Source organism: Tamandua tetradactyla, chromosome 6 (genome assembly GCF_023851605.1).
Source record: "Tamandua tetradactyla isolate mTamTet1 chromosome 6, mTamTet1.pri, whole genome shotgun sequence".
In the NCBI taxonomy this organism is placed as follows: domain Eukaryota; kingdom Metazoa; phylum Chordata; class Mammalia; order Pilosa; family Myrmecophagidae; genus Tamandua; species Tamandua tetradactyla.
Window position 1 is genome coordinate 676,855 of NC_135332.1, and position 25,998 is coordinate 702,852.

The window sequence follows — 25,998 nt, forward strand, 5'->3', positions numbered from 1 at the left end:
TTCTCTCAGTGACTTTTTGTCTATAAATGTTTTAATTTCTCCTTCATTTTTGAAGGACAATTTTGCTGGATATAGGAGTCTTGGTTGGCAGTTTTTCTCTTTTAGTAATTTAAATATATCATCCCACTGTCTTCTAGCTTCCATGGTTTCTGCTGAGAAATCTACACATAGTCTTATTGGGTTTCCCTTGTATGTGACAGATTGTTTTTCTCTTGCTGCTTTCAAGATCCTCTCTTTCTCTTTGACCTCTGACATTCTAACTAGTAAATGTCTTGGAGAACGTCTATTTGGGTCTATTCTCTTTGGGGTGCGCTGCACTTCTTGGACCTGTATATTTAGGTCTTTCATAAGAGTTGGGAAATTTTCAGTGATAATTTCTTCCATTAGTTTTTCTCCTCCTTTTCCCTTCTCTTCTCCTTCTGGGACACCAACAACACGTATATTTGTGCGCTTCATATTGTCATTCAGTTCCCTGATTCCCTGCTCAAGTTTTTCCATTCTTTTCCCTATAGTTTCTGTTTCTTTTTGGAATTCAGATGTTCCATCCTCCAGTTCACTAATTGTAGCTTCTGTCTCTTTAGATCTACCATTGTAGGTATCCATTGTTTTTTCCATTTTTTCTTCTTTGTCCTTCACTCCCATAAGTTCTGTGATTTGTTTTTTCAGATTTTCTATTTCTTCTTTTTGTTCAGCCCATGTCTTCTTCATGTCCTCCCTCAATTTATTGATTTGGTTTTTGAAGAGTTTTCCCATTTCTGTTCGTATATTCAGCATTAGTTGTCTCAGCTCCTGTATCTCATTTGAACTATTGGTTTGTTCCTTTGACTGGGCCATATCTTCAATTTTCTGAGCGTCATCCATTATTTTCTGCTGGTGTCTGGGCATTTGATCAGATTTCCCTGGGTGTGGGACCCGGCTGGTTGAAAGGTTTTTCTGTGGAATCTCTGGGCTCTGTTTTTCTTTTCCTGCCCAGTAGGTGGTGCTCGTGGCGGTCGTCTGTCTGCGGGACAGTCGGCCCGGAAAACCGCGCGTGGAGGCGGGGGTCGCTGGCTGCCACGGCTTGGGGGAGTGCCGGTCCAAATTGCCCAGCTGGCCCGAGATGCCAAGCGTGACGGGAGGGCCCCGCTATCCAACGTTCCCAGTCAGACCGGGGAGCCACGTGTGTGGAAGGGACCCCAGTCGCCAGCTGCCCCGGCCGGGAAAACATGCGCCCCTGGGTTATCTCACCGCAGCGGATTCTCCCTGCCCGTTCAGCCATTCCAGAATGGGGTACGCTGTCTTTTTGGTCTCTGTCGTGACTCCGGGAGCTGTTTCGTATTGTTTCTGTTTCTTTAGTTGCTTTTCTGGAGGAGGAACTAAGACCCACGCGTCTTACTAAGCCACCATCTTCCGAAGCCTTGTATTTTAATTTCTTAATGCTGTCAGAAATACAATATACCAGAAATGGATTGGTTTTTATAAAGGGAATTTATTGTCACAAGTTTATAGTTCTAAGGCCATAAAATATCCAAACTAAGGCATTCATAGAAAGGTACACTGAACCAAGAAAGGGCTGATGATGTTTGGGTTTTCCCTGCCAGCTGAGGAGGCATATGGATATTTCTGCTTGCTTGCTTACTTTCTTGGCTTTTAGATTAAAAGGGCTTCCACAGGGGCATTTCCCTTCTCCATCTAAAAACTTCTGCATCTCAGCAGCTCTGAAGCTTTATCAAAAATGGCTCCAACTTAAAGGACTCCAGAAGTAACCCACCCTGTATGGATGAAGACACATCTCCATGGAAACCACCTAATCAACAACTTCCACTCACAATTGGTTGGGTCACATCTCCATGGAAATAACTTAATCAAAATGTTCCACCCAACAATATTGAATCAGGATTAAAGAGCATAGCTTTTCTGGGGGTACACAGTAGTTTTAAACTGCCACATTTTGGTAGTTTTTTTTTTTTTTTTTTTTTGGTTTTCTTGTTTTTCATTTTGCCTAGGGCAATCGCTCTTAAAATGGCCATGCTGATTGTAAATTAGGAACTTTGGGTGTTTGATTTCTGGACTTAAAATTGTAATTAATTTGAAAGTCTTGATTGGTCCCTCAAAGTCTGTGTCCTTGAAATTGTTTTAGGTGAAAGAACACGAGTTTGTCAGTTCTCTGCTTTTTGTCTGAATCTTTCAAAATATTCTGACTTAGCTATAGGTTCAGCTTCATCCATTGTCTCCCAAACTATTCTTAGTTGTTTTTTTTCTGTAAGTCCCTATTATTAAGGAAATAAGCCATTTCCAAATACAGCCACTAATTAGCCTGGATAGCCACAGTTATTTCTTTAAATCCTGAGTATTTTGGAAGAAGGGTTGCTAATTGAGTCTCAAAATCTATCACAGATTCACCCTTTTAGAAGGATGTTATTTAGAAGTTGGGATGGTTGCTCAATCACAGTAGGATGGAAAAACTTTTTGAATGGCTTTTAGCAAACAAATTGACATTTTTAATACATTTCATACCCAAGGACAAACAGTAGGATAGAGGTATGGAGGGCAGGGTTTGAATATCTTCACCAGGACCTTATTGTCTGCCTTATGCATCAGTTTTTGGCTTCCCTGAGACAACTAGTATTAATGGAAATTATCTTAAAGCCAAGAATTTTAGCCTCCTATAATTATTTTAAATTCCTCATAGAATTTCCAAGCCACCTTCCTGTGGCTTAGAAAATTTCTTGATTTCAGCTCATAATTCACCATTCATAATGGTGATTCTTTGGTAATTTCAGAGGATCTAACTTTAAAATACAATTGCTTAACTTCTTCATCTAGAGGAAGGGTAACTTAATGTGTTAGTAGAGTGAAAATATTCAGGCAAAAGTGGATAAAGAGAAGGAGCAGTTTGGGTAGGAGAGGTGCAAGCTTAGTGCTAGCTGGCATTAAGGGTTTGAGCTTTCAATTTCCCATTCTATTTCTTAAGGAGTTCTTTAAAGAAGGTATTTTAGAGGCTTGACGTTTTTTGACATCTTACCATACAGCTGAAAAAAATATTGCATGCTTTCTGCTGTATTCAGGAGCCCACTTTTTCAAATGCATTTCTAAAAAATGAGTAACCTCATTCAGTTGAAAAATTCCTCATAAGGATCATTGTAATTCTGCTATCCTTAGTGATGTTCTGCCATTTAGTTAAGTAGCTGTTATTCGTCACCTTATAATTCTTAAATGTAAAAGTCATAGGGGGTGTTGGTCAGTTTCCTTAGAATTTGAGGGTCCCATGTAAAGCATCAGCAAAAGTGCTGTGAACAAAACCAAAAGTTAAGGACAAGGTACCTTACTGAGGGATATTCCTGTCAAGAATATTTAGCCTTGTTAAGCCCTGGACAGGAACTCAATGAGACCTGAGAGCTCAAATTCAAGAAGAGGGGAGCTCTGATCTGAGAGGAATGTAATAAGGTCTCTGATGATTTAGCAAAAAGGACAGTGAACACATTCGGTTACAGAGTGCCATGCCTGTCATTCAGGTTATGTGCAGAGGCATCCACAGTATCCTTCATATTCCATTCTCATTGTCAAAAAAATTTTAAATGAAAACTTGAATAAAAATTGGTTAGATCTCAGAGAATTTAATTGAATCACTTTATGAATTCTGGAAACTCCATTTACCAGGTAGAGAAGAGTTCTGCTGAAAAAGAGAACATTCAATTTTTATAGGGAGAATAAGCCAGCGCACTGGGAGATAATCTTATTGGCTATTGCAGTGTGGTGGTGCTTAGGAATGAGGAAGTTAGCTGCAGTTATTTCATTGGTTGTGTTTAAATTTGGTTTTCTGGGCAAGCCAGGCATTTATAGGAAGAATAAACTTACTTAGGTTTTTGGTTTCTCCAATGTGGGACTTAGCCTAGGTGCCTCTATCTTAGGCTAGCTAGATTTTATTTACCAGTAATTATATATAATATTTTTAATATGAAAATTTTTATACAGTATCACCTCTAATATTTAATCGCATATAGACTACACCATGAGAATTGTAAACACGATAGAAATTTGTGATCAGATGAGAAATGGAATATTTCCAAGGTGAACAGTTATATCAGGAAGGTCTTCAAATTGACAGAGTTTTAAAGAAAAAGGAATGAATATATTTCCAGAATGGAAAAAAAAATCATCCTTTAAGAAAAATGATATAGTGTTCTAGTTTGTAAGCTGCCAGAAGGCAATATACCAGAAATGGAATGGCTTTTTAAAAGGGAAAGTAAAAAATTTGCTATCCTATAATTATAAGTCCATGAAAATATCCCAATTAAAGCAAGTCTATAAAAAGTCCAAATTAAGGAACCAACAAGAGTTTACTTCACTCAGGAAAAGCTGATGAAGTTCAGGGTCTCTCTCTCAACTGGAAAGGCATGTGGGCAAACATGGCAGCATCTGCTAGCTTTCTCTCTAGGCGTTTTGTTTCATGAAGCTCCCCTGGGAGTGTTATCATTCTTCATCTCCAAAAGTCTCTGGATGCATGGGCTCTGCTCCCATCGTTTTCCTGGCTCTAAAAAGGGATGTCTCCAACATTTTTCCTCTTTTAAAGAATTCTTTTCAACACTCCCCAGAATGGGTGGAGTCACATCTCCCTTTAATCGAAAGTTAATACACACAATCAGATGACTCATGGGAACAGTCAAAAGCTCCCAGCCAACAGTATTGAATGAGGATTAAAGGGGCATGGCTTTTCTGGGGTCCACCACAGATTCAAACTGGCATAAGTAGTAATCAATATTTTTTGACTTGAGTGAATAGTTCAAGTTAAGGAGCCCAAGAAATGTGAGTACTAGTACAGTCTTGAAATCAAGGGAAGGAAGTTTGGATTTAACATATTCATTTATAAGGATCATATTGGGATATCAGTCAAAAGTATCTAAAAGAAAGTTTATTATTTCCTAAATTCTTCAATGTGAAAGCTTTGAATTGCCGTATTTCTGAAAGGGTTGAATTTTCAAGAAAAAAGAAAAATTAAACTGTAGATTGCAAACTGTTTGGTTTTATTGGACAAATAGAAAATATTTTTGTAGAGTAATTTTTATTAATCTTTTAGAGACCAATTGCCTGCATGTATGAAGACCCCTTTCTATTAAGCAATGATTGGCATTAGCCAACTTCTGCCACAATTGCTAAATTTTACTTACTGTAGTTTATTTCTCATATGACTATTCATAAGAATTGTATTTCAAACATGATAAAAATATGTTTTTTCAAGTGTAAACTTCATTTGATTGGCAATTACTATTCTAAGAGAAGCTCCAGATCAATGACCTTCTTGGGGAGAAGCAGTGGTGTGTTTTGATTTCCATCATATGTTAGCATAGTGACTACCCTGGCATAAACTGGAAGGACATGGAGGTGGCATGATGAGGATGGGTAGGATAGTCTGCAGCTGCTCTTTTTGGCACCACACCAACTTATTCATTAGGGAGAATGCTGTATCATAAATACCCTAATAATTTTATTTATACATTACGGCTCTCTTACAACCTCACTCACTTATCAGTCAGTAGTATTACATTTATAATTTCTTCTGGGTGAGGTGATAATATTCTTTTTAACAGTTTCAACTTTTATCACTGCAGGCATAGGTATATCTTGTGCCTTTATTTTTAACTTTGATACAACACCACATTATGTTTCACCACCACCATTTATTAAGTTGATCTTTTCAATGGGCATTTTATTTGTCTCCAGTTTTTCATTATCAAAATCTGTTTTGCAAATATCATGCTTAGCCTCTTCTTCCTGAAGACAGAGATGATGGATGTTCAAGGGAATATACCTTGAAGCACTAAAATAGAGTGTGTACATCTTGAATTTCTCTAGGAAATACAAATTGCTCTTCAAAGCAGTTGAATCATTTTACATTCTGAGCAGTAGTGTTTAGTCTTTCTTATTTTTCCACATCATTGTCAACACTTTGTATAGTAAGTATTTGAAAAAAATTTCAGATGAATGTAGAGATATCAAATTTGGATTTTAATGTGAGAATTCCCAGTTACTAGTGATTTTTATCATCATTTCAAATTTTTTTGTCTTCTGGTTTTCTTGTATAAACAATACATTTATATAATTTATTTTCCATAATGTATTTCTAAATTATTTTGGGTATTTCTGATATACGATGGGGATGGTTACATACGTATTTTTTCCTTTTTTTGTGTTTTTATATGTTGTATAATAGGGATCACATTTCATTCTTTTTTCATGTGACTATCCCATTATTGCAGCATCATTTGTTGAATTTTTTTGGAAGTGCATGGCTGGTATTATGTATATGCATATATGTATATGTGCTGGTTTAAAAAGATTTATGTACCCTAGAAAAGCCACGTTTTAACCCTAATCCCATTTTGTAAAGACAGCCATTTCTTCTAATACTTATTTAGTACTATATGTTTGAAACTTTAATTAAATAATCTCCCTGGAGATGCAGCTCAGTTAAGAGTGGCTGTTAAACTGGATTAGGTAGAGATGTGTCTCCACCCATTCTAGGTGGGTCTTGATTACTTTACTGGCATCCTATAAAAGAGAGATTCAGAGAGATCAGAGAAGAATGACATAGCCAAGAGAAGCAGAGAGTCCATCAGCCAGTGACCTTTGGAGATGAAGAAGAAAAATGCCTCCTGGGGAGCTTCATGAAGTAGGAAGCCAGGAAAGAAAGCTAGCAGATGATGCCATGTTTGCCATGTGCCCTTCCAACTGAGAGAGAAACCCTGACTGTGTTCACTATGTAACTTCTCACTTGAGAGAGAAACCCTGAACTTCATCAGCCTTCTTGAACCAAGGTATCTTTCCCTAGATACCTTAGATTGGACATTTCTATAGACTTGTTTTAATTGGGATATTTCCATGGCCTTAGAATCATAAACTAGCAACTTATTAAATCCCCCCTTTTAGAAGCCATTCTGTTTCTGGTATATTGCTTTCCAGCATCTAGCAAACTAGAATAGCTGGTATATACGTATTTTTTAAATATATTTTATGAGAATGGCCTTTATTTTTAGCATAATTTATATAGTGTTCATCTCACCAATATTTAAAAATGTTAGGTAGTCACATTTACCAATTATTTCCTCTAGGACTTTTTTTTTGGTGAGGGATTGCTTTGTTTAAGTAATTTTTCCCTGTTGCTGATACAAAATAATGTTATAATATTGTATTTTTTATTTTAAATATTTTGAAATTCTGTTGATCAAATTTTGGTTTTAATATATTTGAATTTTATTTTGATGTATGGTGTGAGATCAAGTATATGTAAATTATATTTATATGTATTTAATTCTAATTCTCCTGTATTAGTCAGGTTTTTCTAGGGAAACAAATCATATACATTATGCAAACATTAAGAAATTTTTTATAGGAATTGTCTCACATGACTGTGGAGATGCACAAGTTGAGATTCCTTGGTGCAGGCCATGAGCTGGGAATTCTGATGAAGAGTTTTGACTAATTCCTTGGGAGAAGCCAGCAGACTGAAATAGAGATGGAAATTCTCCTTTCTAACTGCTGAAATATCATTTCTTTTGAGGACTTCAACAGATTAGATGAGTTTTCTCACATTGTTGAAGGAAATTACTTCAGTTGATTGTAGATGTAATCAAACATAGATGCAATTAATTTACTGATGTTTTAAATCTAAAAAATATCCACACAGTAACAGTCAGACCAGTGCTTGCTTGACTTAACATTTGGGTACTATAACCTAGCCAGGTTGACATATGACGTAAGCATCACATCTCCATAATAATTTTCTTTTCTATTTCTTCCTTTTTCACTGATACATCATTTTCTTCTGTTGTATTTCAGTCACCATTAATGACTATGCTGGGTTCTCTTACCCTGTTCTGTTGGCTTACACTGAACAACCATTCATTTAATGACTACAATATTATAGCTATAACTGTGGGGCACTTAATCAACTTCCTAATTCTTCTTTAAAATTTGTCACCATCCTTAATTTGTACATATAAATTTCACAGAAAAACTTAAATCTCTATTAAACCAGGTTAAGATGTTGAATGAAATCTCACTGAATTAAATATAACTTGGAGCAAGGATTGGCACATTATTGTATCTTCTCATTATTGTACATGGTGTGTACCCAAATTAGTGTTGTCTCCTTTATATTCTTAAATAATTAAAAAAGCACTTTCTCAAAACCTGTATTTTTCTTCATAGAGGAAATGTTTTTCCAGACACTTTTTACTTTGTACTATTTTCATGAATATGTAATGTGAGAATTCTAATGGTTTTAATTAATTCACTCATACTTTATATTTTGTACTACTCTCATGAATATGTGTGGTTTTTGTGTTTAAAGGAAATCAAAGTTGAGTATTCAGAATGCAGCATTACTGACAGGCCGCACAATGTTTAGGGCAGGTTGAAACTAGATTGTATGCTAAGATGGAAGCACCTTTGAACTTCTAGAAAGGAAAGTGATATTTTTTAAGTCCTATAAAGTGATCATGTTTTGTATTTAATACTTTTAATGAGAAATCTTTGCACACATAAAGTCCAACAATATTATACAAAGTCACACAATATCATCACATAGTTGTGTATTCATCACCATGACCACTTTTAGAACATTTTCATCACTCCAGAAAAGAAACAGAAAGAAAAAAGGGGAAAAACTCATACATCCCCTACCCCTTAACCCTCCCTCTCATTGACCACTAGTATTTCAATTTACCCAATTTATTACCCTTTATCCCCCCTTATCATTTATCCTAAATTATTTTATGCATCTATAGATACCCTGGATAAAAGGAGAATCAGACACAAAATTTTCACAAACATGTGGTCACATAGTAAAGGCTGTGTAGTTATACAATTGTGTTCAAGAATCAAGGCTACTGGAAGATAGCTTAACAGTTTCAGGTACTTTCCTTCAGCAAGTCCAATACAACATAAGCTAAAAAGGGATATCTATATATCCCATGATAACCTCTTAGTTCTATTTGAAGTCTCTGAGCCACTGATACATTATTTTGTTTCATTTCTTTCTTTCCCTTTTTGTTCAAGAAGTCTTTCTCCATTCCATGATGTGGATCCCAGCTCACCCCAGGAGTCCTGTCCTGTGTTGCTATGGTGATTTTCGCCACTGGGAGTCACGTCCCACATAAGGGGGAAGACAGTGTGTTAACCGGCTGACTGTTGGGAGAGATAGGCCACATCTGAGCAGCAAAAGAGGTTCACCAGGGGTAACTCAAACTCAATTATAAGTAGGCTTAGCTTCTTCTTTGCAGGAATGTTTTTTGGTGAAAATCCAAAGATTGAGGGCTCAGCCTGTTGAATTGGTTGTCCTCACTGCTTGTGAGAATATCAAGAATTCAACAGGTGGGAATGTTGACTATTTCCTCCTTTCTACCCAGAAGCTGTTTGAAACGAGAAGCCAAAGGACCAGCAGATGCCAGCACGTGCCTTCCCAGCCGACAGAGGGTTCCAGAACCACTAGCCTTTCTTGAGTCAGGGTATCTGTCTCTGGATGCCTTATTTTGGACATTTTTATGGCCTTAAAACTGTAAACTTGTAAAAGTAAATTCCCCTATAAAAGCCAAAAAAATTTCAAAGTTATTACTGTAAAGGCGTTTCTTGAATCTACCATCTTACCCTTTGGATTTTATTTTCTGTATAAAATCTTTGGAATTGTATATTCTTTTTCTTCTTTCTTTTTTTATCCTGTAAGTTACCCTTACTGGTGCTCTTCAGTTTTGTACCCTCCTCCAGATGTTCATCTCCTGTCTTTTTTTTCAGCCACAGAACTCCCCTTAATATTTCTTATAGGGTCGGTCTCTTGTTGACAAATTCTCTCAATATTTGTCTGAAAATTTTAATCTCTCCCTCACTTTTTTAAATGTTTTTTTTAATTGTGAATTATAACATGCACAAAAAACCAATAAATTTCCAAGTACATTTTAACAAGTAGTTACAGAACAGATTTTAAAGTTTATTATCTTTAAAAAAATTTTTTTATTAATAAAACCAATCAACATACAATATAAACATTCTTTTTCTTTCATCACATAGTTGTATATTCATCATCATGAATATATGCATCAATTCAGAAAAAGAAATAAAAAGAAAAAATTCATACATACCATTCAATTTACCCTTCCCTTTCATTGATCACTAGCATTTCAATCTACTCAATTTATTTTAACATTTGTTCCCCCTATTATTTATTTATTTTTAATCCCTATGTTTTACTCATCTGTCCATAAGGTAGATAAAAGGAGCATCAGATACAAGGTTTTCACAATCACACAGTCACATTGCAAAAGTATATCATTACACAATCATCCTCAAGAAACATGGCTACTGGAACACAGCTCTACATTTTCAAGCAGTTCCCTCCAGCCTCTCTGTTATGCCTTAACTAAAAAGGTGATATCTAGTTAATGTGTAAGAATAATCTCCAGGATAACCTCTTGATTCTGTTTGGAATCTCTCAGCCATTGATATTTATTTTGTCTCATTTCTCTCTTATTCCTTTTGGTCAAGAAGGTTTTCTCAATACCTTGATGCTGAGTCTCAGCTCATTCTAAGATTTCTGTCCCACGTTGCCAGGAAGGTCCACACCCCTGGGAGTCATGTCCCACGTAGATAGGGGGAGGGTGGTGAGTCTGCTTGTCGTGTTGGCTGAGAGAGAGGCCACATCTGAGCAACAAAAGAGGTTCTCTTGGGGGTGACTCTTAGGCCTAAAGGCTTAGCCTATCCTTCGTGGGGTTAGGTTTCATATGAACAAACCCCAAGATTGGGGGCTCAGCCTATTGCTTCAGTTGTCCCCACTGCTTGTGAGAATATCAAGAATTCTTCATTTGGGGAAGTTGAATTTTCCCCCTTTCTCACCATTCCCCCAAGTTGACTTTGCAAATACTTTTTTATTCACTGTTCAAATCCTTCTGGGATTTATCGAGGCATCACTCTGGACAAACCTACAAAATCTCATGGTTCCATGTACTTATGGTGTTCAATGAAGCTGTCCACACAAGTTACATTAGGAAATGCGTTAGTCGAAATACAAATTTTATACCAAATAAACATTTTTTTGCTTTAGTCTCACACATAAGTTAAAGCTTTAAAATATCAATTGCCATCTATTTTCAACACCCTGCATTATTGACATTCCTTTGTTCTTCCTCGTGCAAAACATTTTAAAATTTGTACATTTAGTCACTATCATTGTATGTTCTAGGCATTCCTAGATTATACCATCTCAGTCTTTATCGTCTTTCTTTCCTTCTGATTTCATTTGTGCCCCCAGCCCTCCTCCCTCTATCATTCTCACATTCAGCCTCATTCAGTGTACTAACATTATTGTATTACAGTTAGGTAGTATTGTGCTATCCATTTCTGAATTTTTACAATCAGTTCCGTTGCACAATCTGTATCCCTTCAGTTCCAATTACCCAATATCTATCTTCTGATGTCCTCTGTTCTTAACTGAAAGTATCCAAGGTCATTCACAAATGTTAGTTCATATCAGTGAGACCATACAGTATTCATCCTTTTGTTTCTGGCTAATCTCACTCAGCATAATGTCCTTAAGGTCCATCCACATTGTTACATGCCTCATGACTTTATTCTGTCTTATACCTGCATAATATTCCATTGTATGTATATGCCACAGTTTATTTAGCCACTCATCTGTTGATGGACATTTGGGCTGTTTCCATTTCTTGGCAATTGTAAATGCGGCTATAAACATTGGTGTGCAAATGTCCATTTGTATCCTTGTCCACATGTCCTCTGAGTAGATACCTAGCAATGGTATTGATGGGTCATATGGCAGTTCTATACGTAGGTTCCTGAGGAACCGCCAAACTGCCTCCCACAGGGTTGCACCATTTGACATTCCCACCAACAGTGGGTAAGTGTGCCTCTTTCTCTGTATCCTCTCCAGCATTTGTCGTTTTCTGTTTTATTGATAATGGCCATTCTGGTGGGTGTCAGATGATATCTCATTGTGGTTTTGATTTGCATTTCTCTAATAGCCAGGTAAGTTGAGCATCTTTGCATGTGCCTTTTGGCCATTTGTATTTCCTCTTCTGAGTGGTGTCTGTTCAAGTCTTTTGCCCATATTGTAATTAGGTTTTTTTGTCTTTTTTGTTGTTGAGGTGAACAATCTCTTTATATATTCTGGATACTAGACCTTTATCTGATACATCACTTCCAAATATTGTCTCCCATTGTGTAGGCTGTCTTTTTACTTTGTGGACGAAGTTCTTTGATGCATAAAAGTGTTTAATTTTGAGGAGTTCCCATTTCTTTCTTTCTTTCTTCAATGCTCGTGCTTTGGGTGTAAGGTCTAGGAAATTGCCTCCTATTATAAGATTTATAAGATACTTCCCTACATTTTCTTCTAAAAGTTTTATGGTCTTAGATCTAATGTTTAGGTTTTTGATCCATTTTGAGTTAATTTTTGTATAGGATGTGAGATATGGATCCTCTTGCATTCTTTTGCATGTGGATATCCAGTTCTCTAGGCACCATTTATTGAAGAGACTGTTCTGTCCCAGGTGAGTTGGCTTGACTGCCTTATCAAAGATCAAATGTCCATAGATGAGAGGGTCTATATCTGAACACTCTATTTGATTCCATTGGTCAGTATATCTATCTTTATGCCAGTACTGTGCTTTTTGACCACCGTAGCTTTGTAATACACCTTAAAGTTAGGTAGCGTGAGACCTCCAACTTCATTTTTCTTTCTCAGGATACTTTCAGCTATTTAGGGCACCCTTCCCTTTCAGATAATTTTTGTTATTGGTTTTTCTATTTCTGAAAAGTAAGTTTTTGAGATTTTAATTGGTATTGCATTGAATCTGTAAATCAATTTAGGTAGAATTAACATCTTAACCATATTTAGTCTTCCATTCCATGAACACAGTATGCTCTTCCACCTATTTAGGTCTTCTGTGATTTCTTTTAACAATTTCTTATAGTTTTCTCTGTATAAGTCTTTTGTCTCTTTGGTTAAATTTATTCGCAAATATTTTATTCTTTTGGTTGCAATTGTAAATGGAATCTTTTCATGATTTCCCCTTCAGATTGTTCATTACTAGTGTATAGAAACACTACAGATTTTTGAGTGTTGATCTTGTAACGTGCCACTTTGCTGTATTCGTTTATTAGCTCTAGTAGTTTTGTTGTGGATTTTTCAGGGTTTTCGACATATAGTATCATATCACCTGTAAACAGTGACAGTTTTATTTCTTCCTTTCCAATTTTGATGCCTTATATTTCTTTTTCTTGTCTAATTGCTGTGGCTAGAACTTCCAACACAATGTTGAATAGCAGTGGTCATAGTGGACATCCTTGTCTTGTTACTGATCTTAGGGGGAAGGTTTTCAGTTTTTCTCCATTGAGGATGATGTTAGCTATGAGTTTTTCATATATTCCCTTTATCATGTTGAGGAAGTTCCCTTCTATTCTTATTCTTTGAAGTGTTTTCAACGGACAGGATGTTGAATTTTGTCAAATGCCTTCTCTGCATCAATCGAGATGATCATGTGGTTTTTCTGCTTTGATTTGTTGATATGGTGTATTATATTAATTGATTTTCTTATGTTGAACCATCCTTGCATACCTGGGATAAATCCTACTTGGTCATGGTGTATAATTCTTTTAATATGCTGCTGAATTCGATTTGCAAGAATTTTGTTGAGCATTTTTGCATCTATATTCATAAGAGAGATTGATCTGTAGTTTTCTTTTTTTGTAATATCTTTGGCTGGCTTTGGTATGAGGGTGATGTTGACTTCGTAGAATGAGTTAGGTAGCTTTCCCTCCTCTTCAATTTTTTGAAGAGTTTGAGCAGGATTGGTACTAATTCTTTCTGGAATGTTTGGTAGAATTCACATGTGAAGCCATCTGGTCCTGGACTTTTATTTTGGGGGAGCTTCTTAATGACTGATTCAATTTCTTACTTGAGATTGGTTTGCTGAGATTGTTTATTTCTTCTTGAGTTAATGTTGGTTGTTCATGGCTTTCTAGGAAGTTGTCCATTTCATCTACATTGTCTAGTTTATTAGCATAAAGTTGTTCATAGTATCCTCTCATTATTTTATTTCTGTGGGGTTAGTGGTTATATCTCCTCTTCCATTTCTGATTTTATTTAATTTTTATCCTCTCTTCTTTTTTTGTCAGACTCGCTAAGGGTCCATCAATCTTATTGATTTTCTCATAGAACCAACTTGTGGTTTTGTTGATTTTCTTGATTGTTTTCATGTTCTCAATTTCATTCATTTCTGCTCTAATCTTCATTTTTTCTTTCCTTTTGCTTGCTTTGGAAGCAAACAGTTAGTTTGCTCTTCTTTCTCTAGTTCTTCCAAGTGGACAGTTAATTCCCCTTTTTGCTCTTTCTTCTTTTTTGATATAGGCATTTAGGGCAATAAATTTCCCTCTTAGAACTGCTTTTGCTGCATCCCATATATTTTGATATGTCATGTTTTCATCTTCATTTGCCTTGAGATATTTACTGATTTCTCTTGTAATTTCTTCCTTGACCCACTGGTTGTTTAAGAGTGTGTTGTTGAGCCTCCATATATTTGTGAATTTTCTGGCACTCTGCCTATTATTGATTTCCAACTTGATTCCTTTATGATCTGAGAAGGTGTTTTGTATGATTTCAACCTTTTTAAATTCATTGAGACTTGCTTTGTGATCCAGCATATAGTCTATCCTTGAGAATGATCCATGAGTACTTGAAAAAAAGGTATATCATGCTGCTGTGGGGTGTAATGTTCTATAAATGTCTGTTAAGTCTAGCTCATTTATTGTATTATTCAAATTCTCTGCTTCTTTATTGATCCTCCGTCTAGATGTTCTGTCCATTGATGAGAATGTGGAATTCAAGTCTCCAGCTATTATGGTAGATGTGTCTATTTCTCTTTTCAGTGTTTGCTTCATGTATTTTGGAGCATTCTGGCTCAGTGCATAAATATTTATGATTGTTATATCTTCTTGTTGAATTGTTCCTTCTATTAATACATAGTGTCCTTCTTTGTCCCTTTTAACTGTTTTACATTTGAAGTCTAATTTGTTGGTTATTAGTATAGCTACTCCTGCTCTTTTCTGATTGTTATTTGCATGAAATATTTTTTCCCAACCTTTCACTTTCAACCTATGTTTATCCTTGGGTCTAAGATGTGTTTCCTGTAGACAGCACACAGATGGGTCCTGTTTTTTAATCCATTCTGCCAGTCTATGCCTTTTGATTGGGAAGTTTAATCCATTAATATTTAGTGTTATTACTGTATGGGCAGTACTTTCTTCTACCATTTTGCCTTTTGGATTTTATATGTCATATTTAATTTTCCTTCTTTTTACCTTTACTGATAGTCTTAATTTCTACACTCTTCTCCACACCTCTCTCTCCTGTCTTTTCATGTCTGTCTCTTGTGCTCCCTTTAGTATTTCTTGCAGAGCCAGTCTCTTGGTCACAAATTCTCTCAGTGATTTTTTGTCTGAAAAATCACTTTTTAAAATTTCCCCCTCATTTTTGAAGGACAATTTTGCTGGATATAGGAATCTTGGTTGGCAGTTTTTCTCTTTTAGTAATTTAAATATATCACCCCACTGTCTTTTGCCTCCATGGTTTCTGCTAAGAAATCTACACATAGTCTTATTGGGCTTCCCTTGTATGTGATGGATTGCTTTTCTCTTGCTGCTTTCAAAATTCTCTCTTTCTCTTTGACATCTGACATTCTGATTAGTAAGTGTCTTGGAGTACATCTATTTGGATCTATTCTCTTTGGGGTATGCTGCACTTCTTGGATCTGTAATTTTAAGTCTTTCATAAGAGTTGGGAAATTCTCAGTGATAATTTCCTCCATTAGTTTTTCTCATCCTTTTCCTTTTCCCTTCTCTTCTCCTTCTGGGACACCCACAATACATATATTCATGCGCTTCATGTTGTCATTCAATTCCCTGTGTCCCTGCTCATATTTTTCCATTATTTTCCCTATATTTTCTTTTGCTTGTCGGATTTCAGGTGTTCTGTCCTCCAGTTCACTAATTTTATCTTCTGCCTCTTGAAATCTGACATTGTAGGTTTCCATTGCTTTTTTCATCTCTTCTGCTGTGCCTTTCATTCCCATAAGTTCTGTGATTTGTTTTCTCAGACTTTCAATTTCTTCTTTTTGCTCATTCTTTGCCTTCTTTATATCTTCCCTCAATTCACTGATTTGATTTTTAATGAGGTTTTTCATGTCTGTTTGAACATTCTGAATTAATTTTTCAGCTCCTGTATCCCATTTGAATTGTTGGTTTGTTCCTTTGACTGGGCCATATCTTCAATTTTCCTAGTGTGAGTCGTTACTTTTTGTTGGCATCTAGGCATTTAATTACCTTAATTAGTTCATTCTGGAGATTGTTTTCACTTTTTTTACATAGGATTTTCTTGCTGGATGACTTTGTTGTCTGTCTGTTCTTTGACATTCAGTTTAGCTCTAGCTTAGGTTTTGTTTAACAGATCAGAATTTTTCAGTTCTTGTTTTCTTATTTCTTGTCCTGCCTGTATGGTGCCTTTTTTCCCCTCTTAGGAGATCTACTCAGGTATTCAGACCCCAGCCAGATTTTCCCAGACCACTGGCCTCCTCTCAGGAGAAAAGAGTCATCTGCGTCAGTTTTCCCTGAGGGTGAGACCCAGCAGGTTGAAAGCCTTTCCTATGAAATCTGAACTCTGTGTTTTTCCCATCCTGCCCAGTATGTGGTGCTTGTCCGCCTGCAGGTCCCACCAGCATAGGGTGTTATGCTACCTTTAACTTCAAAAGATTCCCCTGCTGGGAAGCAGTGGAGACAGAAGAGAGATTGTAGGCTGGCTTTAATTGCTTCACTTTTCCAGACCCTAGGGTCTGAATTCCTTGAGGGAGGGATTCCACCTGAGCTGGACCCCACCCCTCTCCCAGGGAAAGCACAGGCTCCAGATAAGCCCTCAAACAAGCCTGTTTCTGCCTATGCCTGGGGCAGTTGGAGCCCAAGAGGCCTTGCAGCTGTATCCAAAGAGTAATCAATCTGTAGAAACACAGCCACAAAAACAAAAGAGAAAAATCCTTTTCAGAGTAGGACACCATTCCTTGGTTTTGCCCATCAAGAGCTTAAGTTGGTACGTTGATCTGTGTATCTCCAGGTCCTATGTGCCCCCTCCTTTCCTGCAGGGCCCAGACCTTTTCAAATCCAATAAAACCTCTGTTTTTTTTTTTTTTTTTCTTTTTTTCCATCAGCCCTGCCCTCTCTGTGTCGGGGCAAAACCAAGTGATCTCCGCTTTTACTCGAGGTTCAGCTGAGCTGGGGGTCTTTTTTAGTAGTCAGAATTTGTTAATTAATTCCATGATTGGTGTTTGGTTGGGCTCAGCCCCTGCTGCTGGTAAAGTCTCTTTCCTTTCCCCTCTGGGAAGCAGCCTGTGGGGGAGGGGCGCTGGCCGCCCCGGCTTGGGGAACTCACGGCTCTGGGGGGGCTTACAGCTGTTCCAGCTGGTCCAGACTGGGGTACGCTGTGTGTCTGGTCACTGCCGTGGCCCCAGCAGTTGTTCTGTCTGTTCCTGGCTACTTACTAGCTGCTCTGGAGGACGGACTAAATCCCACTCCTCACTACACCACCCTCTTGGCCCCCTTCCAGATGTTAAAGTTTGGTATGGGTTACAGTTCCATGATTTTTCATTTTTTCTTCAAGTTGCCCCAAGATACTGGAGACCAAAATCTCCCTCAGTTTTGAAGGACAATTTGGCTGGGTACAGAATTCTTGGCTGGAAGTCTTTCTCTGTCAGGATCTTAACAATATCACACCACTGCCCCCTCGCCTTCAGGGCGCCAGCGGACAAGTCCCGACTCGGGTGTACGTGGTTTCTCAGGTGTAGTAGACCGCTTTTTTTTCTTTTCTTTTTTTGCTACTTTCAGGAAATTCTGCTTCTCTTCAACATTTGACAGACTGATTAGAATATCTCTTAGAAAGGCCTATTTGGATTTATTCTATTGGGGGTTCATTGGGTTCTTTGATTTGCATATTTGCATCTTCTATAAGGGTTGGGAAGTTTTCCCCCCATTATCCCTTCAAATAATCTCCCTCACCCTTTACTTTTCTCTTTTCCTTCTGGGACACTGATGATTTTCATATTTGTGCACTTCATGCTGTCCATCATTTCCCTGAGATTCCATTAAAGTTTTTCCATCTTTTTTTGCCATTTATTCTTTTGTGCATTTGAAATCGATTGTCCTGTCCTCTAGCTAGCTTGTTCTTTCTTCTTCCTCTGCAAATCTGCTGTTGTGTATCTCTAGTATGTTTTTTATTTGGTCTACAGCATCTTTAATCTCTGTGTGAACAGCTATTTATTTATACTTTCAAATTCTTCTTTGTGCTCTTCTAGTGTCTTCTAAATCTCCTTTATGTCATCAGCCATCCCACCGAAATCGTTTAGTTTGTCTGAGCGTCTGTGATTAGTTGTTCCAGGTCTGTGTCTCCTCCGGTGTTTAATTTGGTCATTCAGCTGGGCTTTATCTGTCTGCATCTTCCCACGCTTTGTGATTTTCTCTTGCCTTCGAGGCATGTATCTTGTAGGGTCACTTTGGAAGTTGATTTCCCTGGTCATCTAAGGCTTTACGTTTGGGGATGGACGTGCAGGATGTGGGGCGGGGGCAGGGCACAGCGGGGCAGGGCACAGCGGAGCAGGGGCAGGTGGGGCATGGGGCAGGGCTCGGTGTGAGGCGGGGCGCTACGCTGGTGCCTGGGAGCATGGGCTGCGGGGCGTGGGGTCGTGGGGGGGCAATGTGGGGGACACGGGGGCAGGCTGCAGCTCGAGCAGACCTCAGAGTTCAGGGGCCAGGGGCCATGTGGGGGACACAGGCAGGCATGGTGGGAGGCCAGCGGGCTGGCTGTGGGGTGCCTGGGGCGTGGGGGTGCTGTGTATGGGAGGTGGGGTGCAGTGAGTGGGAGGGCACGGTGTGGTGCCGGGACAGGTGTGTGAGTGAGTGGGCAGGGGTGGGTGCGCCTGTGGGCAAGGGCTTGTAGGGGTCAGGGTGTAGATGTTGGGGTGTGGGGTGGGGCGCGGGCATGTGGGGTGTCTGTGCGGGGCGAGCCTCGGGTGTGTGCGTGTGCAGTGCCGTGGGGGCAGGGCTGGGGCTCAGGTGTGGAGGCGGAAGGGGTCCTGGGTCTCGGGGCAGACGTGCGCCTGGGTGTGGTGCATTCAAGGAGCGTGGCCCGGCTTCCTTCCCTGTCCCGCCTCCCTGCCCGTCCCTGTCCATGCATGCCTGAGGGCTCTGTCCGCAGCTGGAAAGGGGCACGGTGGGCTCTTCCCACTAGCTGGAAGGTCAGTCTTCAGCTTTTAACCAGAGCCTCCTGTGCAGTGTCGAAGCTCCCTCAGGCCACTCGTACCCGGAATTGCCATGCTGAGGGTGTTTCTGTCCCTTCTCCAGTGGTTCCTGGGAGCAGGGGTGAACTTGGCCTGTCCCACTCTGCCTTTTCCCTGGAAGTCCTCTCTTCTAAGAGTTTTATTGTCGTAGCTGTCATGTGTGGGTTGTTGATCCATTCCGAGTTAATCCTCGTGTCTGGTGTGGGTAGGGTTTGGCTTCCTTCCTCTGCATGTGGGAGTCCAGTTATCCCAGCACCATTCATTGGAAACACTCATCCCATTGAGTGACTGGAGCACCCTTCTCAAAAATCCATTGGCCACACAAAAAATCCACTGGCTACAAAAGTGTGGGCTCATTTCTGAACTCTGCGTTCTGTTATACCCATCTACACGTCCGTCCTGTTTTGATCACTGCAGGTTTATAGTATGTTTTAAAATCAGGAAGTGTGAGTCTTCCTACTCCATTCTTCTTTTTCAAGACGGTCTTGTCTGCTCAGAGCCCTTTGCATTTCCACATGAATTTGAGGATCAGCTTTTCCATATCTGCAAAAACAGAAGCTGTTGGAACTTTTTTGGGGATTGCATTGAATCTGTAGATCACTTAGGGAAGTATTAACATCTCAACAGCACTGCATCATCAATTCATGAGCACAGCATGTCCCTCCGTATATTTAGGTCCTTTAAGTTCTTTCAGCAATATTTTGTCATTTGGGGTAAAAGTCTCTTACCTCCTTGGTTGTATTTATTCCTGGGTATTTTATTCTTTTATGTGCTGTTGTAAATTGTTTTCTTAATTTCTTTTGGATTGCTCATTGCTGGTGTGTAGAACACAACCAAATTTCAGGTGTTGATCTTGTACCCTGCAGCTTTGCTGAATTTGCATATTGCTCTGGTAGTTTTCTTGTGGATTCCCTGAGACCTCCTATGTCATGTCATCTGATGACAGAGATAGTTTTACTTCTCCCTTTCCATTTTGGATGACTTTTTTTTCTTTTTCTTGCCCAATTACTCTGGTTAGAACTTCTAGTACAATGTGTAGAAGTGGCAAAACTGGGCATCCTTGTCTTGTTCCTGATCTTAGGGGAAAGCTTTACGTCTTTTGCCATTGAGTGTGATGCCAGCTATAGGTTTTTCATAAATGCCTTTTACATGTTGAAGAAGTTTCCTTCTGTTACTAGTTTTCTGAGGATTTTTACCATGAAACGGTGCTTGATTTTGACAAACACCTTTTCTGCAACAATTGCTGTGATCACGTGGCTTTTCCCTTTGTTCTATTAATGTGCTGTATTACATGGTTCCTGAGATAAATCTCACTTGGTCATGGTGTATGCATTAGTGTCTTAAGCTGCTGGAATATAATATACCAGAAATGAAACAGCTTTCAAAAAGGGAATTTAATAAGTTACAAGTTTTGACAGCACTACTACTGAGAAAATGTCCAAATTTGGGTACCAACAAGAGGTTACCTTCACTCAGGAAAGGCTGATGGCATCTGGAACACCTGTCACAGGGAAGGCCCGTGGCTGGCGTCTGCTGGTCCTTGCTCCTGGTTTGTTGCTTCCAGCTCCTGACATCAGTGGCTTCCTCTCTAAGCTTCTGTGGCCTCCACTCAGCTCCTCCAGGACACAGCTCTGGGCTCTGGCTTGTCAGCGTCTCACGGGAAGCACATGGCGGCGTCTGCTCTCTCTGTGGGCACCCCAGGCATCTCCCAATACCCATGTCTCTGTCAGCTCTGAAGCAGCTGTTCTCCAAGTGCCTGTATTGGCTCTCCACTTTCCCCAAACTGTTTTCCCTTTCAAAAGACTTCAGTAAACGAATCGAGACCCACCTGGGATGGGTGGAGTCATGTCCCCATCTAATCAAAAGGCCACACCCCGAACTGGGAGTGTCACATCTCCCCGGAGATAATCTAATCCGAAATTTCCAACCTAAATAATGACCCAGGATTAAAGGACATGGTTTTCCTGGCATACACAACACTTTCAAAGTAGCACAGTGTATGATCTTTTTTAATGTGCCATTGGGTTCAGTTTGCTGGTGTCATGTTAAAGATTCTTGCATCTCTGTTCATAAGGGGTGTCGGCCTGTGCTTTCCTGCGCATGTGCTGTCTTTATCCAGCTTTGGTATCAGGGTGGTTGCAGCCTCATAGAATGCATTAGGCAGTGTTCCCTTCTCTTCTGTTTTTTGGAAGTGTTTGAGAAGGGTTGGTGTTAATTCTCCTTTGGCCAGGAGGTAGAATTCACCAGGGAAAGCATCTGGTCCTGGCCTCTTTTGTTGGGAGGTTTTGGCTGAGCAATGGCTCAAGGCTCCAAGGACTCCCTGCCCAGTGCTCTCGTGGGGCGGATCAAGGCAGCCAGCAGCTCCAAAGTGCTTCCTCATGCCCTGTGTCAGGCCCCACATCAGGTTGGCCTCCCTCAGGCAGCGCTGCTAGCCCCCCACTTGCTGGGTTTCCCCTCGAATTTCCCAGCAGGAGGCTCCGTTGGGGAAAGAGGCCTCAGGGGGCCACCGGGTCCGGATGCACGTCCCTCCCGCTGCCCCTGCAGCCAGGCGCAGACCTCGGGGTCCACACCCTGCCCAGACCAGTGCAAGTCCGGCCAGAACCAGGAAGGCCTGGGCAGAGCCACGCATCCTCCTCCAACATCCACGGGGAAGCTGGGGGATCTCCCCCCCCAACCTTAAAAGGGGGGACTGAGAGCAGAGGGGATGCGAGGGTTCTCAGGTCACACCACTGGGGAACGGTGGGGCTGGGGAGGGCCGGGTTCCCTGCCATGGCCCCTCTCCTGGCACGGGGCCTGCAGTAACCTTCACACCTGCAGGCCAGACTACAGGCGTGCGGACACACCTGAAAGGGACCACCTAGCTTTAAGAAAAAAAATTTTTTATTGAGGCAACCTAAAGACAACATAACGTCTCCCACTTCAACCACTGTGAAGTATACCTTCTACAGCAGCTAAGGCTGCTGGGACACAGAGCACCAGAAATGACTGGCCTTTATGAAGATGCACCCACAAATGCGCAGTTCCCTGGGGAAGGGCCGCTGGCTGTCCTCTGGCTCCTCAGTCACACGGAGAGTGCACGGCCACACCTGCTGCCTGCCCTCCCCACTGCTGAATTCAAATGGATCCCCAGGCCGTTCGCGCCACCTCTCCTTGTGCCTGCTCTGAGCTGTACACTGGCCTCTCTCTTTTAAGCCTCCAGCTAATTAAATTAAGTTAAACATCATCCATTGTGAAAGACTTGCCCCTTAGCCGACCGCACATGTGATCAGCCACAGATGGATTTCCACGCTGGGGATTTACGTCCACAGCAGCAGAGCTGGGCAGCGCAGCAGAGCCAGGTGACACCTAAACCCAGCTACTCAGGTGCGCGGCGCTGGGCCACCTCCACTGCCATCCTCCCCAACTCCCCCTTGTCCCCGCCCGGCCCCTGGGACTATAATCTACTGTCTGCCTCTGTGAACAAGCTAATTCCAGGACTCCCCTCTGGGGGGGCTGCCCATCACGGTCCTTTCCGTCGGCCTGGTCTCACCCAGCACCAGGCCCCCAGGCTTCACCCTCAACCCCTGTTTCTCCTGTGGCCAGTCCACGCCGCGGTGAATGGGCCTGTTGTGTCCGTCTGGCCCCGGCCTCGCCAAGCCTCCATGCCCATGCGAGCCTCCTGCCAGCCGGGACGGCGCGTCGTGGCTGTGGGAGGCGCCCCCCGAGCTGTCACGTCACCCACACGTGGGGGGCCAATGCCCCCAGCCCGACTCGACGGCGTGCTTGGGGCGCTCGTGCGCATGGCCACGCTGGGAAAGGGGTCTCTGCGCCGCCATTGAGGCACGGTTCCCGGGATGAGCTCAGCTGGGGACGCAGACAAGGGGGGTGGGGGTAGGGGCGGAGGCAGGGAGGGGGTGACACAGCAGCCGGCCGAGGAGCACGGGGAGCGCCCTGCACCCCTGGATGCCGGAGGAGAGGCGCAGCGCCCCAGCCCCGTGGGCAACGATCCCTGCTGGCTTCAGCCACCCGGCCCACGGTCTCTGTCACAGCAGCTGCAGGAAACGGCTCCGGCCCAGCGCTGGAAGGTCGTGGGGTAGGGGATGACGGGGCAGGGCTGGGGATGGGGCGGGGAGGCCGGATGGAGGGGCCTTCAGAAAGGAGGGGAGCGAGCATGGGCGCTCAGCGGTGGAATGCGGGAGACCTGGGTTCGGTTCCTGGTACCCCCAAAAAGGAGGAAGGCGTCTCCACCTGCGCCCACGTCCTGCCCTTCGTCGGAGTAACCACAGTGACGTAGTCACTCACCTCCAGGCACGGCTGAGCTCCAGCCTGACAATCTGTCTCATTGCCCAGGTGAGGAAACCGAGGCCCAGAGAGATTAATCAACTGGCCCGAGGCCACACAGCCAGAAAGTGGTGACTCTGCCGGAAAGCCAGGCTTTTGAGGGGCTCCTGAGCTCTGGGGGCCTGTGCACAGGCCAACTCCCCCCTACCCCCTGCGCCCACACGCTCTGCATGTCCCCTTCCCGCGGCACCTGAGGCGGGTGGGTCACCTCCTGGGCTCACCCAGGTGATGTCGGGGTTGAGCCGCTGGTCTCTCTGCAGCCCCACCCTCCTGGACCCCCTGGCTCAGACCCATCACCTTCTTTCCTGTGGCCCTTCCAGGAGGCCCCACATGGATACCTCGGCCCACGCTGATTCTGCTTTAGGTGACTGCGCCCTGAGGAGGCCCGGGAGGAAGGGTCCCTGCAGAGCAGCCCCTGGGGACAGCTTGGCCGGCAGCCCATCGGGTCGGGGCACTGGGCTCAAGGCCTTGGGTCTACCACCTGCTGATGCGTAAGCCAGGGGAACATGCAGGCCTGGGTTAGAGTCCCAGCTTGGGCACCAGGAAAGTCATTTTCCTTCCTCAAGCCTCAGTTGCCCCATCTGTAAAATGGGCAGGGTCCTAGTTCCGACCCCGGGGGTGTAGTGGGTGTGACAGGACGTGAGATGCATTTGATACTCAGCCCTCCCCAAACCTCCTCCCTCAGATCAGACCTGTGGCCCACCACCACGCTGCCCCTCCTGCAGCCCTGCAGTTGCTGCACTCTCCAGAGGCTCCCTGAGCCCCGCAGGCAGTGTCCCCAGGGTGTAACTTACTCTGAGCTCCCGCAGGATCAGGCTGAGGCCAGGTTTGTCCTGAAATCTTACTCTTGCTTGGATTCCTTTCCTCCCCGCCCTGCTCCCCTACCCGCTCCCCTGCCCTGCCCCGGGAAGCACTTGCTTGATAAGTGCCTTGCACACAACACTTGTCTCAGCGCCTCCTTCCAGAATGGGCCTAAGGCTTGGGCACAAATCGTGATTCCCCCCACGTGCTCCCCCAGGGGAGCAGGAGACAGCCTGACTTCGTCATGTAAAAACCTTTCCTTTTCTTGGAAAGCACTTGAACTTAACAGGCTCTCATTTTTATCTATCGTTCTTTAGGAAAGCTCTGTGCACCCCTTCCCAGAGGTACACTTCTCATCTTGAACCAAGGAGACTAGCAGCAATATCGGCAAAGCCCTTGTTTAAAGCATTTTGTTTGAGACCTCAAACCTGCTTGCTTTTAGCAGCTGCCAAAGGCAGAGAGTTCCTTGTCCCTCAATATCCCAAAGAAGGTCCAAGAAAACTCGGTGGGATGTCGAGCAACAGCCAACGCATTGCCTGCTCAATATCCTTTTTCTCCTTCTTTCTTAGGAACAGGACCCTGCTTTTATTCAAGGTAGTCAGATGATAAAAGTCAGATAAAAGACCATATCATCTGAGCTTCCTGTGTAAACAGGAGGGCCAATGAGATGTAAGCAGAAGTTGTTGGGCGGGGCATCCAGAAAGGCTCCTTCTTCCTATCTGGAATCAGACGTGATGGCTGGCCCTTCAGTAGCCATTTTGTGACCTTGAGAATGGAAGCCAAGCCCCAACTATGGCAGGACAGAAAGACAGGAGTGTGAGCTCCTGCTGATTCTCTGGAACTACCACTCCTGTCCGGAGAGTCTCTGACTCCTTGACCTGGGAGAATAAATCTGTTTTATTTAAGCCGCTCTTATTCAGGTCTCTGACACTTGTTGCTGGATACATTTCCTAACTGACTTAGACGTCATCCCAGATCTACAGTTTTGGTCCTAAGTCAAACAGTAGGACTCCCCCTTCCCACCCTGCTCCTCTGACATGGTCACCGGCTCATGGCGACTTGAACACAAGGGGCAGCCAGCCCTTCACTGCACGTCCCCGTCACTGGGACAGCCAGGGGACCAGAGTCCTGCTTAAGACGAGGGGAGAGTCCCACCTCCCGGCATCGGGCCAGCACGCTTGGTCCCTGATACTGCTCCTCCTCATGGGGCAGAAAGAAGCGGAACATGCCATCCCATCTCTCCCTCCACAAGCCCTACAGTCTCCACGTGGCTACAATTAAGAAAACACAAACCCGGCGTGCCACAGCTGAGCTGTGCAAAATAGCTGAAAACCTGGAAGCCACCCAATGTCCACCCGCAGTGAGGTGGATGGTTGAAGAAACTGGGAGTGTCTCGCAGTGGGGTCTACACGGTGATGTAAATGAGCCCGTTCGCCACACAGCCCTGAGGGGTCTCAAGAACCAAAGTCGGACTCAAGAGAACTCACCGACGGGATGCGCGTGTGTAACTCAGTTGGGT

General features: G+C 42.4%; 1 pseudogene; it reads right to left on the minus strand.

The window, feature by feature from the left end:
- The window catches only part of LOC143685762 (olfactory receptor 2T8-like), a 59,722-nt pseudogene extending 37,593 nt beyond the window's left edge, over positions 1 to 22,129 (minus strand).
- Positions 22,130 to 25,998: the final 3,869 nt, after the last annotated feature.